At 44.5% G+C, this 14,385-nt stretch overlaps 1 protein-coding gene and 1 long non-coding RNA gene across 12 annotated transcripts in view; both read left to right on the top strand.

The window, feature by feature from the left end:
- Rbms3 (RNA binding motif single stranded interacting protein 3) overlaps positions 1–14,385 on the top strand; it is a 1,493,133-nt gene that overhangs the window by 155,387 nt on the left and 1,323,361 nt on the right. The gene's annotated exons all lie outside the window — the stretch shown is intronic.
- LOC128100970 (uncharacterized) overlaps positions 1–14,385 on the top strand; it is a 172,136-nt gene that overhangs the window by 1,060 nt on the left and 156,691 nt on the right. The window lies entirely within an intron of this gene.

Genomic DNA, 14,385 nt, shown 5'->3' with positions numbered 1-14,385 from the left:
CGCCATGTAGACTGTCTAATGGTCTGCCTGCTATGAGGAATGAGAAAAGCGATGCTCTAGAAATACACACCAGGCAAGGAGAAGAGTGAAAGCCGGTTGATTACATTTAGCTAATTAGTGTGTTCAGATAATTGAGTATCCCAGCGATGTGATTTGCTGCATGTCTGCCTGCAATGTTTTTGAGGTGGAAACAAAATACTACCCCCCCTCAACACCTCCAGGTGTTTGTCTTAAATTATGTGGCTTCCTTTCCTGAACCTAGAAATCAGCTGGGGTAACCTTCGCTCGTCTCTGCTGCCCTCCTCGCTAGCCATTCTGAGAGTTGGAGGAAGGCTGTTATGTTCAAACCTTAATGACTGCTTTTGCTTTTGATGAATATGAAGGCAAATTACAATTTTTTTCTTAGCAAATTTGGTTATGAGTAGAAAGACCTTGGTGTCTGACTAAATTATTCTACTTAAAGGTAAATGGAAGAAAGCTTGGATGGACATGGACTGTGGGCTTATGAGGCTGTTGGGGTAAGATGGGTAGAACACTACATTGGACCTAAAAGCTGGTGAATGATATTTAATGCATTGGGCTATCATGTTTTCTTTACATTCACGAGAATAGTTGGAATTTTGAAAAATTCTTTACTTCCTCCATACAAGGGCACCATTAATAAAGATATAAGTGGGCACACCTTGAAAATACAGTGTTGGAGGAGTCATGAAAGTTTCTGTTTGCTTGTTTTGGATTTCCTTTGAGACAGAATTGTATGTAGCCCAGGCTGGCCTTGAACTCACTGTCTAGTAGAGGGTGACCTTGAACTCCCAATCTCCTGCCTCCATCTAGCAAATGCTGAAATTACTTGTGTGTGCCACCACACTTAGCTCAGTGACTGTGCTTTGATTCTGCCTTGGGGCCATGGTTTATTCTTGGATGATTTACCTCCATTGTCTTATTGAAAAAGTAATTTGGGGGTTGACTCCTAATTTATCATTTCTGAATTGTTGGATATATAATCATATATCACATGTCATCATAAAGTCTCTGAAATAAGAGGTGAGGTTAGAATACTAGTGTGTGTGTGTGTGTGTGTGTGTGTGTGTGTGTGTGTGAGAGAGAGAGAGAGAGAGAGAGAGAGAGAGAGAGAGAGAGAGAGAGAGAGAGAGAGAGTTGTCACATACATGTATGTGTGAAAGAGACACATGCGTGTGGAGTAAGAACAGCTTTCAGGAGTTGGTTTTTCCTGTTGCCCTGTGGCTTCTGGGGATCCATCACTGGTTGTCAGTTCTAGCAGCCCCTTTACTCACTCAGCCATCTTGCTGGCCTAAAAGAGACCTTTTTTTTTTTTTTTTTTAATATTAGAGTTCCATCATGTATCTAGTGTTTTCTGTCCGATAGGAGGGCTACATGGCTCCTCTCCAACAGCTACTCTTGAAAGAAATATTACAGCAGCTCCAGATTACATGTGACCTGAGCCCGTGAGTTGGAGCAGACCCTAAGTCGACCACTAATCTTCCTGGGCGTCATCATTAAGTCTTTACCAAAGGTAGTCTCTTATCTCTGTGCTGATCTGAGGTGTGGTAACCACTTCTGGTGACACGGTGTGGTGTCTTCTCCCCTGTTACACTAAGGCCTTCTTCCTCATATCTGAAGAGGTTCGAACCTCGGTAGATCTCTTGTGTTCTAGTCTTAGGTTGAAGATTAAAAATAGTCTATAAGGAAGAGACCTGCAAATTCTTGAAAACTGTTCTTGATTTAAAACACCTGACCTCAAAACTTTCTTACCAAATTTCCCAAGAGTACCAGGTATCATTTTTCTGATTTTTAAAACTCTGTGGAAATGTTCGGTTTGTACCAAATAACTTTTTAATTGGTGTTTATGAAACTTTGAAAAAACTTGGACTTTTTTTGTATAATGTATAACTACCACTCCAGTGTTTTTACCTACTTTGTTAACAAGTTACTTATACAAATGTGTAAATCCTTCCCCTGACCCCATGTGGATAACAGGGATATTTCTTACATTTCCCCTCCATCTCATTCACCGCATCCTCTTCCTTATTCTCTCTCCCCACTGCCTCCCTTCACCTCCACACACACTGTGCTCCTATAAAGGAGTGTCAGTATAGCCCAGGTATGAAGAACTGAGAAGAAGCTTCCAGACTTCCTCTGCTCCTAGTGAGCAGGACAAGTTGTCCGCTCTTGTGACCTTGGCCTAGAGGAGCCCAGAACCGCGGCTACCGGTAGTTCTCAGTTGATGGAAACAACTCTGCTTTTCCCTTCAGCTGTAGGCCGTTAGCAGCACAGTCTAAGAGGACACCCTTCCGGGGCTGGTGTGGGGAATCCACTATCCTGTTTGTCATTTGGACTTTTTTTTTAAAGCCTTTCAGTTTGAAATAATTTTAGATTTGTGGTAAAGTTTTAAAAGTAGAATGTTATGTAAACATTTTTTTCTCAGATTCCTCTATTTTTAATATTTTTAAATGTGGTATTAGTATTGCATAAAATATGGGCTGTGTACAGCACAGTGAAGAAAATGCCTTTTGAATAGTTACCTGAGCTTGTCACTGAACCCTGACTGAGTGAGTGTACAGCATAGCAGTGTTTTCCCTCCTGTCCTCCAAAGGGAAGGCTTTCTTTACGTCTGAAAGCCCAGAGAGGATTGTTAATGGTCAGAACTAACCTCACACTGCCTTTCTGCCCCCTGCTATCTCTGGTGGGTTGGAACAGTTTGCTAAGTGCAAAGTTTGAGATCCCTGGGGTAATACCTCAGTTGTGGGGAACCCCATGAATGTTGAGACTCTAGCAAAGCTAGAGTGATGTTGACTGTGGGGAGTGCTACCTTGCTTTTCACGTGACTCCGAAAACACTTCTGCTCTGGTCAATGATTAAGATAGCACTTGCCAGTGTGCAGGAGACAGTGAGGTCTCATGTGGCAAGTCAAAGGGAATGCTGGTAAATCAAGGCAGCTCCACCCCGAGTGATGTTCTTGGCATGAGAAATGAGAGGCTTTAAAGGTTTAGCCAGGTGGACTCTGATTTCTGACCCAGAAGTAGAAATTTGCTTTTATTAGTGTTGTTCCTGAAGTCGGGAGACCTGAATTGGATCTTGGTTCTGCCTTTCTTTTACTCTTTCACTTGCTTTTGATTTACAGTAGGCCTTGACCTCCCATACCTTGGTCTTTGCATCTGTAAAATAGGTTTAATTATAGTGTCAACCCCAATGATTATTGTATGGCTTGGATGATAGAAGCCACAAAAACTTTTGATTCACAACTTTCCAGGTAATGATGGCCAATGTTGTGAATAATAGTTTGATTATTATCATTACTGGGGTCCATGCTTTGAAAAGGGAAGATGAACTGAGAATTTAAGTTCCCCTACCAGAGGACACAGGCAGGCTATGACACAGACAGACACATTATTCTACAGTCAAAACAAGTTGGTACTCTGTGACCTGATTTTCTCCTTTAGGCCATGTGATTTGTGTTAGTTAGTTTTAACTGTTAACTTTACACAACCTAGACTTGCCTGGTAGAAGAGCATTACTGAGGAATTATCTAGATTAGGGAGGCTTTGTGGCTATGTCTCAGGGTGGGGGCAGATTGTCTGGATTGCTAATTGATCCCGGAAGAGCCAGGCATTGTGTGCAGCACCATTACCTAGGCAGTGGGTCCTCAACAGTATAAGCGAGAACAAGACTGGCAGAGAGCAAGCAAGGATGTACAAGGATGTACTCTTGACTGTGGATGTGACTAACTGCTTTGAGTTCCTGCCTTGATGGTCCTAAATGGTGAGCATGAAATTGTGAACCACACAAACTCTCTCCTCTCTGTATCGCTTATGTCAAAGTGTTTATCACAGCCACAAAACTGAAATGGCTGTCGGTATCCAGGCATTTATATGGTAGATCAGTTAGCAAAGAGTTTTCCTCCCTTGTCCCTATCCTGTTACCAGGGACAGCCAGGATGGAGTTCTTTACACAGGTTCACCTTTAACCTCAGGGCTCTATGCAACACACCAATACATCTGGCGGATTTCCCCACAAGTGTATGTCTTGGGAGGAATAGGAAGCAGATTTTTAGACTTACAAATTAATAGCTTAATATTTTTTAAAATTATTACAGTTCTTTGGTCACAGGAGAGAGAAATGTTTAGTTGGAGCAAAAATGTGTTCTGCTGTAAGGTAATCATAAAATGAGAAGAAAAAAGTGATAAACTGTGTTTTGTTAAATTCAGTTGAGCTACCTAAGTAGTAGATAATGGTGGAGGCTGTCTCAGGAATGCTGACATGAATATAACCCTAGCCTTTGTGTTTATGCCTCTGAGTAACGGGACACAATGCCCAAGAGAAGCCAGGGGGACTTGTTTGGCTCTCAGTGATGGAGCTGTCCGTCCACCAAGGCAGACAAAGGCATGGCAGAGCAGTTCAGCCATGGTGGCCAGGAAGTAGAGAAGAGGGAGAAGTCAGGACACACCTCAGTGACCCACATTCTTCAAAGGCCCCATCTCTCACCTCCACCACCCCCCAAAGCGCTGTCACATTATGAGTCCATCAAGGCATGAATCCACCGACTAGGATGGAGATCCCATGCATCATTTGTCTCTGGAAACGGCCTCACACACACACACACACACACACACACACACACACACACACACACACACACACACACACTATTTCCTTTGAGTGGTTACCTGTTTCCCAGAAAACCTTGAGCTGCTTTTATTAGACTGAGGAAATGGATATTAGTGCCCCAAACCCAATAATTACTTTTCTCCTAGAGAGAAAAGAAGGGAGAAAAGGAGAGACAGATTCAGTTAGGAATATCAGACTTCTATTAACATTGTACGCCCTATCATTTAAAAAGAAATGAAAATGCAGCTTCTTGCTCACATATATACAAGGAGAAAGTATTTGATCCTTTTAGTGGGTATGTGTTTATGTGTGTGCACATGTTTGTGTGTGTGTGCGCGCATGAGTATGCGTGCATGTGAGTGCAGGTATGTGTGTCCAGAGCCAGAGGATGCTGTTGGGTGCCCTGTTCTGTTGCTCACTCTCCACTGTATTCCCTTCAGACAGCATTTCACACTCAACCTGAAACAGTTCTGAAACAGTGAACTCTGGGCATCTGTCCATCTCCCCTGCCAATGCTGCAGTTAAAGGCATGTACAGGCATGCCTGGCTTTTGTCGGTGCTGGGGATTTGAACCCAGGTCCTCAGGCTTACGTAGCAAGTGCTCCCTGTCAGTGAGCCATCTCCCTGCCCTTTCTGACCTTGAATTCTCATTTAACAGAATTAGGAACCTGGGTTGGAAGGTGTGGCGTGCTGGGCCCGCCCTGCTGCCTCTTTCCCCTCATCTCATGTTCACAGGTAAGAAAACGGACATCCCATGACGGGTGCTTTACCAACAGTGAGCTGATGCTTGCAGACCCTTTAACCTAGGACAGACTTTCAGATGGCCTGAGTTAAAAACCCTTCTCCTCTTAGGGAATTCTAGTCTTCAGAGTTCTGAGTGGTTATATGAAATATTTAGAATTACTAAGGTTTTTTTTTTCTTTTTTCTTTGTAAACTGAGACTGGCACATACATCCACTAAGCAGACGATCTAAGAATGCATGTAGTTGTGACCTAATCTTTTTACATATGGACCTTTAATGACAGTTGTGTCCATTGCGATAAAATTTAATTTGTCTTTGTCTGCTGGAAAATTAAAGCCAATTGATTTCTTGTTTCAGCTCCTAAAGTGTTTTCTCTAATGTGCAGCTTCACGTGTCAGGACATTTCCGTCCTCACACTGACCTTAAACTGTTTTGAGGAGCTCTACTATGGACAATGAAGTTCTCAGCTGTGAAGGGGAATATGCCCATTTCTTTGTGTGTGTGTGTGTGTGTGTGTGTGTGTGTGTGTGTGTGTGTTTGAGTTTGGGAGAATGTGAGTGTGTGTGAGCATGTGTATGAGCATGAGTGAATGTGTGTGTGAGTGTGTCAGAGTATATGAGTGTGTGTGTATGTGTGTGAATTGTGAGAGTGTGTATGAGTTTGTGAGAGTGTGAGTATGTGAGTTGTGTGAGCATGTGTAAGAGCATGAGTGAATGTGTGTGTTTCAGAGTATGTGAGTGTGTATGCAGGCACATTCACAGCATGTGTGTGGAGGTCAGAGGACAGCCTTGATAGTGTGTTGTTATTCTCTGCTGCATGTGCCAGGCTATCTGCCTGCAGCTTTTGACGAGTCCCTTGTCTGTGCCTGCTGTCACCTCATAGGGCCACTGCAATTAGAGATTTTGGTGCCATACATCCAGCTTTTAAATGGGTTCTAGGGATTTGAACTCAGGTCCTCACATTGGTACCACAAGTGTGTTTGCCCAGGGAGCCATTTCTGCAGCCCTCAGCTGTTCATTCTTGGACACGCGTTCTTCAGTCACCATGGCTGACTCATAGTACGTGATCAGTAATTAGTGACTGTGTTGATCTCTGTTCTGTCAGTGTATATGGGGACTTCTACTAGACACTAAGACTGCAAAGCCGCAGATGTGAGATTTGGAGTTTGGTAGAGGACAATGGCAGTCACAAGGCAGACATGAGGGTGAGTCCTGCAGAGGAGTGCTGCGTGGAGGCTGCACGGAAAGGACTCAAGAGTAGGGATGCAGAGGAAGAACTTTGCAGGTTTGGGGTGTGTCAAAGTCCAGCATGGCCATGAAGACTCAGAAGTTCATCACAGGATCAAGTCTGGGAAATGAGAGCAGATGCTAAGCCTGAGGGCCTTGGGATGCCAAGATGGGGGCTCACAGCATCAGCAGGGAGGGTGTGGGAGGTGCTTCCCAGGAGAGCCTTGGGATGCTGACTGAGATGGGGGCTTACAGCATCCATCAGCAGGGAGGGTGTGGGAGGTGCTTCCCAGGAGAGCCTTGGGATGCTGAGATGGGGGCTCACAGCATCAGCAGGGAGGGTGTGGGAGGTGCTTCCCAGGAGAGCCTTGGGATGCTGAGATGACAATTAAGGCCACATCTTACAGGGAGCAGGTTGAACATACAGCTTCTAGGCTGAATAACAAATTATAATGACCAATGCAGTTCCCATACTTGGGAAGTCCACAGGAATAGTCAGGAAGGTAATTAACTCATTTGTGTTGTGTGATAGAGTACAATTAAATCCCCTTGATTGTGTGACTAGAAGGGACATCATAGAGCTCAACATATAAAGAGCACCTGAGCACCAAGTAAAACAAACACAGAATTTCTCTCGGGATATAGCACCTTTTCTGGAAAGAACAGATAACAGCCTTCTCATTCCCACCCCTCCCCACACCGCTTGGCTTCATGGTCTTCACTTTCCTGTGAAATGCCATGAACTTCTCTGTGGACTGTGTCTTGACCTTCTGCAGCCCTGGATCAAGCTGGGAATGTGGGGCTGGAGCACTTGATTTTGCCTTTTCTTTCTCATTGGCCCAGCCTGGCCAGGGTTTCCATTCCTGAGAAGAGAGAATTCCAGGTTCTTAGCCTGTTGGTCTTCACTTGGTAAACTGATTTTAAATAATAATCCCCAAGAGACCTGATTAAACAGGAGGAGCCTCCTCTGTGCTGGAATGCTCCCCTGAAGGCTGTGTGACACACTTCCTAAGACCAAGTTCCAGATAGTATGAGAAGCCCAGTGTGGTTGCAGAGATGGCTCAGTGCTTAAAAGCAGTGGCTGCTCTCCTCAAGGTCTGGGTTTGCTTCCTGGCACCAAGTGGCAGCTCACAACCATCTCTGTCTCTTGTGTTTGGGATATGATGCCCTCTTCTGGCCTCCCAGGGCATAAAAAAATAAAAATAAAATAAAATAAATAAACCCTTTTTAAAATGTAGCTCAGTGAAATGAGACTGGGCCACATGGTGACGCTGGTTAATGGGTGCCTCCCCTTTCCTCCCTGAATGTTCAAAGTAGCCCCGCCCCAATCTCCCGAGTGTCTCCATCCACACTTATTCCCCCCATCGCATCTCTCTCCTTTACTATTACTTTCTCTTTCCTAAATTTTATTGGGCCATAATTTACAAGCAGTAAAGTTCTTTTTACATGAATAGTTCAATAAGTTTACTACTGTATGGCCTGTGTACTTACCAACTACAGGACAAGGATGTCTGTGTCACCCGCATTGTGTTCCAGGTACGTTGTCCCCTAGGTACTGTCCCAAGCTGGTCTCAAAACTTGGCACAAATGGAGCTGTGTGGTTACTCATTGTCTCAGATCTTGTTTGGGGAGTTGGTGCAAAGATGCCCCTGTTACTTGAGGGGACACACTAGTTCAGGGGTGACTGCTCATGCTTTGGGTGGAACCTCACTTTCCTGGATGGATAATCATACTCATTTGTAAGGGTGCTGTGTCCTGCAAGGCACTTCTCAAGTTCCTGCCAGCCAATGTGACTACAGGTTTAAAAAATGACTGAAAACCTTCGGGAGCCTTTTGGGGGTGTAGAAGAGGATGTTTCGAAAGCAGACAGTGAGATATCTTCATCCTTTGTGTGCCTGCTTTGTAAACTGCACGTTTCTTCCATGAAAGTCTATTCAAATCTTTGGCCCATTTTAGAGGAGAGGAGGGGTTTTGCATTCCTGTTGATGCGATCTGTTATTTCCACTTAGGGTTGCATTTCAGAAACCCTGATGGAAGTTTGAGGAGCTTACAAAGCCACAGACATTTCAAGCTTCCTTTTCTGAGGTGTTTGGTGAGCTCACATTTATGGGGCATTTATCATGTGTCAGTCACAAAGCAAGATAGACTCACATCAGGTGATCTTATCTTCTGCTCCCCAGTAATCCTGAGAAATAGCTATTACCAACCCAGGGGTTACAGAGCTGGAGTACGGCAGAGAAAGCATTGCTATGGAGTCCTCCAGGGTCCTCCATCTCTCGAGGTGGCACTCCAAGGCCTTCATTTATCTACCTCAGAAGTTAGCATGCTGAGAATTCTCCAGAGAACTGGAAGGTCTGAAGTGGTCATTTACATGTCACTGTCCAAGGACATCCATCTCTGTCAGCTAACTTACATTGCTGTGGTTACACAGGGGGGCTGCTATAGGAGCAGCCAACCCTTGCATATTAGATCCGGCTTCAACCCCAGTTTTACTCCCACAGGCTGTGGAGATCTTTGGCAAACCATGGCAACACTTTCATTTGGACACCCTCTCCCACCCCCTGGTAGGACTTTTAATTAATTTACGTGTGTAAACCTCAAACATCTATCAGGGTTTCTGAAACCTAAAAAGTAAAAATAACAGATATATAAATAATAATGAAAACAGCCCATGTCCCCTCTGAAATTGGCCAAAGAGTTGAATAGACTTTCATCGAAGAGACAGAGATGAAAACCAGGCACCTGAAAGGATGAGCCACGTCGACATGAGGGTAATTGACTATGGAGGCTGGAAGAGGGCATGAGTTACCCTGGAGCTACCCAGTGTGGATGCCAGACATGGAACTCAGGTCCTCTGAAGGGCAGCAAGCATTTTCAACTGCTGTACCATCTCCCCAGTAAAGATATTGATGAACTGGGCCGTGGAGATGGGTCAACTTAGCCACTAAAGTACCTGTTGGAAAAGCATGAGGGCCTGAGTTCAGCTCTCCAGTACCCACATAAAAAGCCAGGCATGACCATTCATCCCAGCAACCATAGTGCTGGGGAAATGGAGACAGAAAGACACTCAAAGCTGGCTGGCCAGCCAGTCTAGCCAATCTGTGAGTATTGGGTTCAGTGAGAGACCCTGTCTCAAAAACAAGGGAGGGAGTGACAGGAAGAAACCTGGTGCCTGCATGCCCTCAAATGCCCCCACATTCCCCTGCATGCACTCACATGCACACGCACAGAATAAATAAAATAATAAAGTGATGGTGACAGCATATGTATTAAATTCCTGACAGAGCAACCAAGTCATTCCAATTGACCAGTGAACTCCTGGATGAGCCACATTTTCCAAGTTTTGGGATCCTCAATTCTGAAATTCAACCAAAACAGTTGGTCACTCCACTTACAAGACACATACCAAGTATCTAGACCTCTCTAGATTCTCAAGAGTGTTAGGGCCATCAGGTGGAAAGAGGTACGATTCCATGAGCCTGAAAATGACTCATCTTATTTTAGAGCTAATATCCCTGTGAACAATTGGCTTGAAATTATTAGAAAGGGGGCTCTGGATTTGCAAGAGTTGAACATCACTACCTTCTGAAAACACAAGGTGTCACTGCACATCCCAAGCCAATTTCACCAAACTCAACACCCACATCAGCATGTGTTGGAACACTAGCTGAGAAGGTCCCCCTGGCTACCCAAGTGGGGCTTGTTGGAGAATTTCTTCACTGGATAGTAAATGGTTGGTACTGTCATGGTGACCTCAGTGGGGGCCTTCTTTTGGAAGGAAAGCATGGAGCTTGAATCATGTGACTTGTGTGGTGATATTGTGTTCCCCAAAATATTGTGAACCCTAATAAACTTATCTGGGGTCAGAGACAGAACAGCCACAATATTAAACTTAGAAGTTAGGCAATGGTAGCACATGCCTTTAATCCTAGCATTCCAGAGGCAGAAATCCATGTGTTCAAGGATACAGACAGGCATAGTGACTCATCACGCCTTTAATCCCAGAAAGCAAGCCTTTAATCCCAGGGAGTGGTGGTAGAAAGCAGAAAGGTATATAAGGCGTGAAGACCAGAAACAAGAAGCATTTGGCTGGTTAAGCTTTCAGGCTTTCGAGAAGCACAGTTCAGCTGAGAGCCATTCGGATATGAGGACACAGAGGCTTCCAGTCTGAGGAAACAAGACCAGCTGAGAAGTTGGCCAGGTGAGGTAGCTGTGGCTTGTTCTACCTCTCTAACCTTCCAGTATTCACCCCAATAACTGGCCTCAGGTTTGATTTTATTAATAAGAACTTTTAAGATTCATGTTACAGACTTGGACCCCTGGTTCTGCTTCTTTTAATTGTGAGCCCTTAGATGAGTCCCTGGGCAAATAGAATGTTTCTGCTTCTAAGAAATGCCTAGTGTAGGAGTTTAAATTCAGCCATACCTGTGTCATCAATGCCTTGCATCAATGCTCACAGCAGTCTGTGTTGTGGTTAAAGGTGTATATTATAGTCTATGTCTCCCTGTTTTTGTTGGATAAGTGGGTGTACTCTTGCAAAGTTTTTCATGATACCACTGAAGTCATTGAGCAAAAACATTAGCAAAAAACAGAATCACTGTTGAATTTTGAAGGCTAGATAAAAGGGCCCAAGGGAACCTGTGGTCATTCGTGGGAAGGGTACCCTTGGGTGATGTTGGTTGGCCTGGATCTGCAGCAGTCCGCCAGGGACACTTTCCCCAGTATCTTACAGCGTGTCCCCTGTCTTCCTATCTTCCTTGCTTTCTGGGTAGTAGACATCGTAACAGTGATCCTTCTCTTGTTAGTGTCTTTGAACAGACAGTGTCTCACTTATGCTGTTCCTTGTGCCTACAATGTTCTTCACTTTCATTTTACCTTAATTCCTCACCAGCCTTGAGAATTTCCTTCAACATCTCAAGGAAGGGTTCTCTAATTTTAACTTGTTTGTCCTAACAGAAGTCAGGTCTCTGGTGACATGGTTTCATATGTTCTCAATTGGGTGATCAATCTATTTCAGTCCATTGTTTTCTCAAATTGTTGTCTAACCATAATATAATACATCACATGTAGTAAGCATTCTCTCTCTCTCTCTCTCTCTCTCTCTCTCTCTCTCTCTCTCTCTCGTGTATAAAATTCTTTTTGAGATGTGGCCTTTGTATGTAGTCCACGTTGGCCTCCAAATTGTTACATTGCTGGAGCTAGGCTTAACTAACTCCCAGTCCTCCTAGCTCTACCTCCCATCCCAATTGCTAACATTATAGGTATGGGCCACCATGTCTAGTTTATGGAGTGCTGGGAGATTGAACCCACAGCTTTATGTGTGCTAAGTATAAACAATTTGTACATATAAACATATTAACTGATGATAGGACAAATCCATGGCATGGTTAAGAAGGTTTTTATTGTAGATATTAGAGAGAGAGAACAGCTAGAGGCATCTGGAAGTGTCCAGAGCAGAAAGAGAAAGAAGTAGATTGATCATGCAAGTAGACTGACCTGGCCATGAGAAAAGCAGAAACAGGGGGAGAGGGAGAGGGAGAGGGAGAGGGAGAGGGAGAGGGAGAGGGAGAGAGAGAGAGAGACAGAGAGAAAGAGACAGAGAGACAGAGAGAATATTGAGGGAGAGCATATCTGAAATAGCAGGGTTATAAGGAGAATGAATACTTGGGGGAGGGAAGTCTATGAGCTGGAGGGAGTTTAGGCTAGGGAAAGAGGTGAGAAGAGCTAGGATGCTAGCATAGACTTTGAAATGAGTAACAGGTACTTGTGATACTGAGGGAGCCTGGAGGTCAGCATGCACTTTGGTATGTTAATAGGTACCACAGAGAGCCATTTGTCCCTTCTGCATTTTGGAATTTGGGGAACTGGAGTTTCCTTTAGACCTGACTGGTAAGCACTTTAGCAACTGGCTAAATCAGCACCTTTCCGATATAGTTCTGACCTAAAAGGCTGGGTACAAATACTCATGTTAACTGACACTCCTATATATAATTCTACTTTCTGGTCCAGACTGGTCCATGTCCTCACTCATCCCACATTCCAGTGGAGAGACATAATAAACAAGTATAAATTAATATACAAAGCAAATAAAAAGTAATAGGCAACTAGTCGCCCACTAGCTGACTCTAGGTACATATTTGGAATCCCTATCCAACTGTTTATGCAAAGGTATCAATGCAGAGTAGTAAAGGGATAACCTGGAGTGGCCTTCTGCTTCATGGCCTTAGAACTTAACCTCTTCCTTGACATCTTTCTATTTTCTCCAAAGTGTTTAATCTTTCTGCAGCATTGGCATTGGGAAACATGGAGTGCCACCAACTCCACTTCCTGCATGTGTGTTAGACACCATAATCAAGTCTATTGTTCCTTCCTGGGAAGTTCAGCTCAGCCCTGGAGCAGGCATTCACTGACATTCGTTGGAGGTGACATGCAAGTTAAAGCTTTGAGCCCAGCTTAGAGCTTTAGTAGCGCCGACTTTTTACCAGACATTCAATGCTTTAGAAGCCCTCCTCTATTTCTGTCCTTGTTCACTATGGTAGTCAACAGACATGGACAGCTATGTAAATGTAACAGTACAAACCCGGTTCCTCATTCGCACCAGCCACAGTATAAATGCTTGGAAGTCACACATCTAATGGCTACTGTGTTGAAGGCTGGAGATAAGAACACTCCCCTCATCAAGAGATCTGACAGACCTCAGCCACATGCTCTGAAATCGTTCCTCTGGAGAGAACAGAGAGACTTTTACAGCTTCTCAGGATTTGCTTGCTTCCGGTTCTTGGTGAATTGCTTACAAATTGTTTTTGAACTACCGGTATTGTTGTGCAGGGAGGCCTGCTCAGAGCAAGATCTCATTCAGAAACTTGGGCTTACAGTGCTGCTATTTTTCTTGCTCAGTTGTTTCACTGAATTGCGAGGTTTGTCCTTGACCACTGGAAATGCTCTCTGGTGAAGGTGTTCCAGATGGCTTTCCTCGCATCCAGTTCAAAGCCTTTATTAGTGGGTGGGTGAACTGCAGCCTGAAGCACCGTTGACATCCCCTCTTAGCCATTTACTAATGACTGTCTTCACACTGGGGGATGGCTCTGATGGCACTTACTGTCAAGAGTGCACAAGCAGGGACAGTGAGCATCATCAGAACATCCACAGCAATGCGGGGGAGTCACCGGTGAACTACACAATAGACAGAGTGCTGGAGTCACACACTTCTTTAACTTATGTCTCATGTGATAAAATTCTCAGTGTGTTCTGACCACCAGGGGCTTAGCTATGGGTGAAAAACAAGAGAGGATATGAAAAAAAATCTGATAAGCACCTTTCCGGCCTTCTGTCTGTGTATTCTTTCCTTTCCCTCCTCTCCATCCATGGAGAAGAGTGATCTCGTTCAGACTGGGGGAAGAACTGGGGAATTAGTTCTCCTCATCATTGCGTGGGACTTGCCACACCTTTGTCTAGCACAGCGAATGACTGTAAGCAAGAAAAGAGATGGGAGAAAGGCCCCAGGGTGGATTTGGTGAATTCCCTCCCTGTTAGCCAGGATGAAAATGTGAATGACACCTTCCAGTGGTCTAAAACTCCCTCATTTACACATCTTGTCAGCTGGGAGGACCCTCAGCACCACAGGTAGCTCGCAGCAAGACCTGGAAAGCAGTGAGGGATGAAAACACACTCTTCAGTCACACAATGGTGGAGACCACAGACCAGGAGTGAGAGGGACCTGCTGGAGAGAAAGAGCAAGGAGGAAGGAGGTTACTGCTGACTAAAGGTGTTTGTGTGTGTGGCGTGGCAGG

The sequence above is a fragment of the Peromyscus californicus genome, unplaced genomic scaffold, assembly GCF_007827085.1.
Source record: "Peromyscus californicus insignis strain IS unplaced genomic scaffold, ASM782708v3 Scaffold_11__1_contigs__length_118956290, whole genome shotgun sequence".
In the NCBI taxonomy this organism is placed as follows: Eukaryota; Metazoa; Chordata; class Mammalia; order Rodentia; family Cricetidae; genus Peromyscus; species Peromyscus californicus.
The sequence above is the reverse complement of the archived record's forward strand: the minus strand, read 5'-3'. Positions and strand labels throughout refer to the sequence as shown.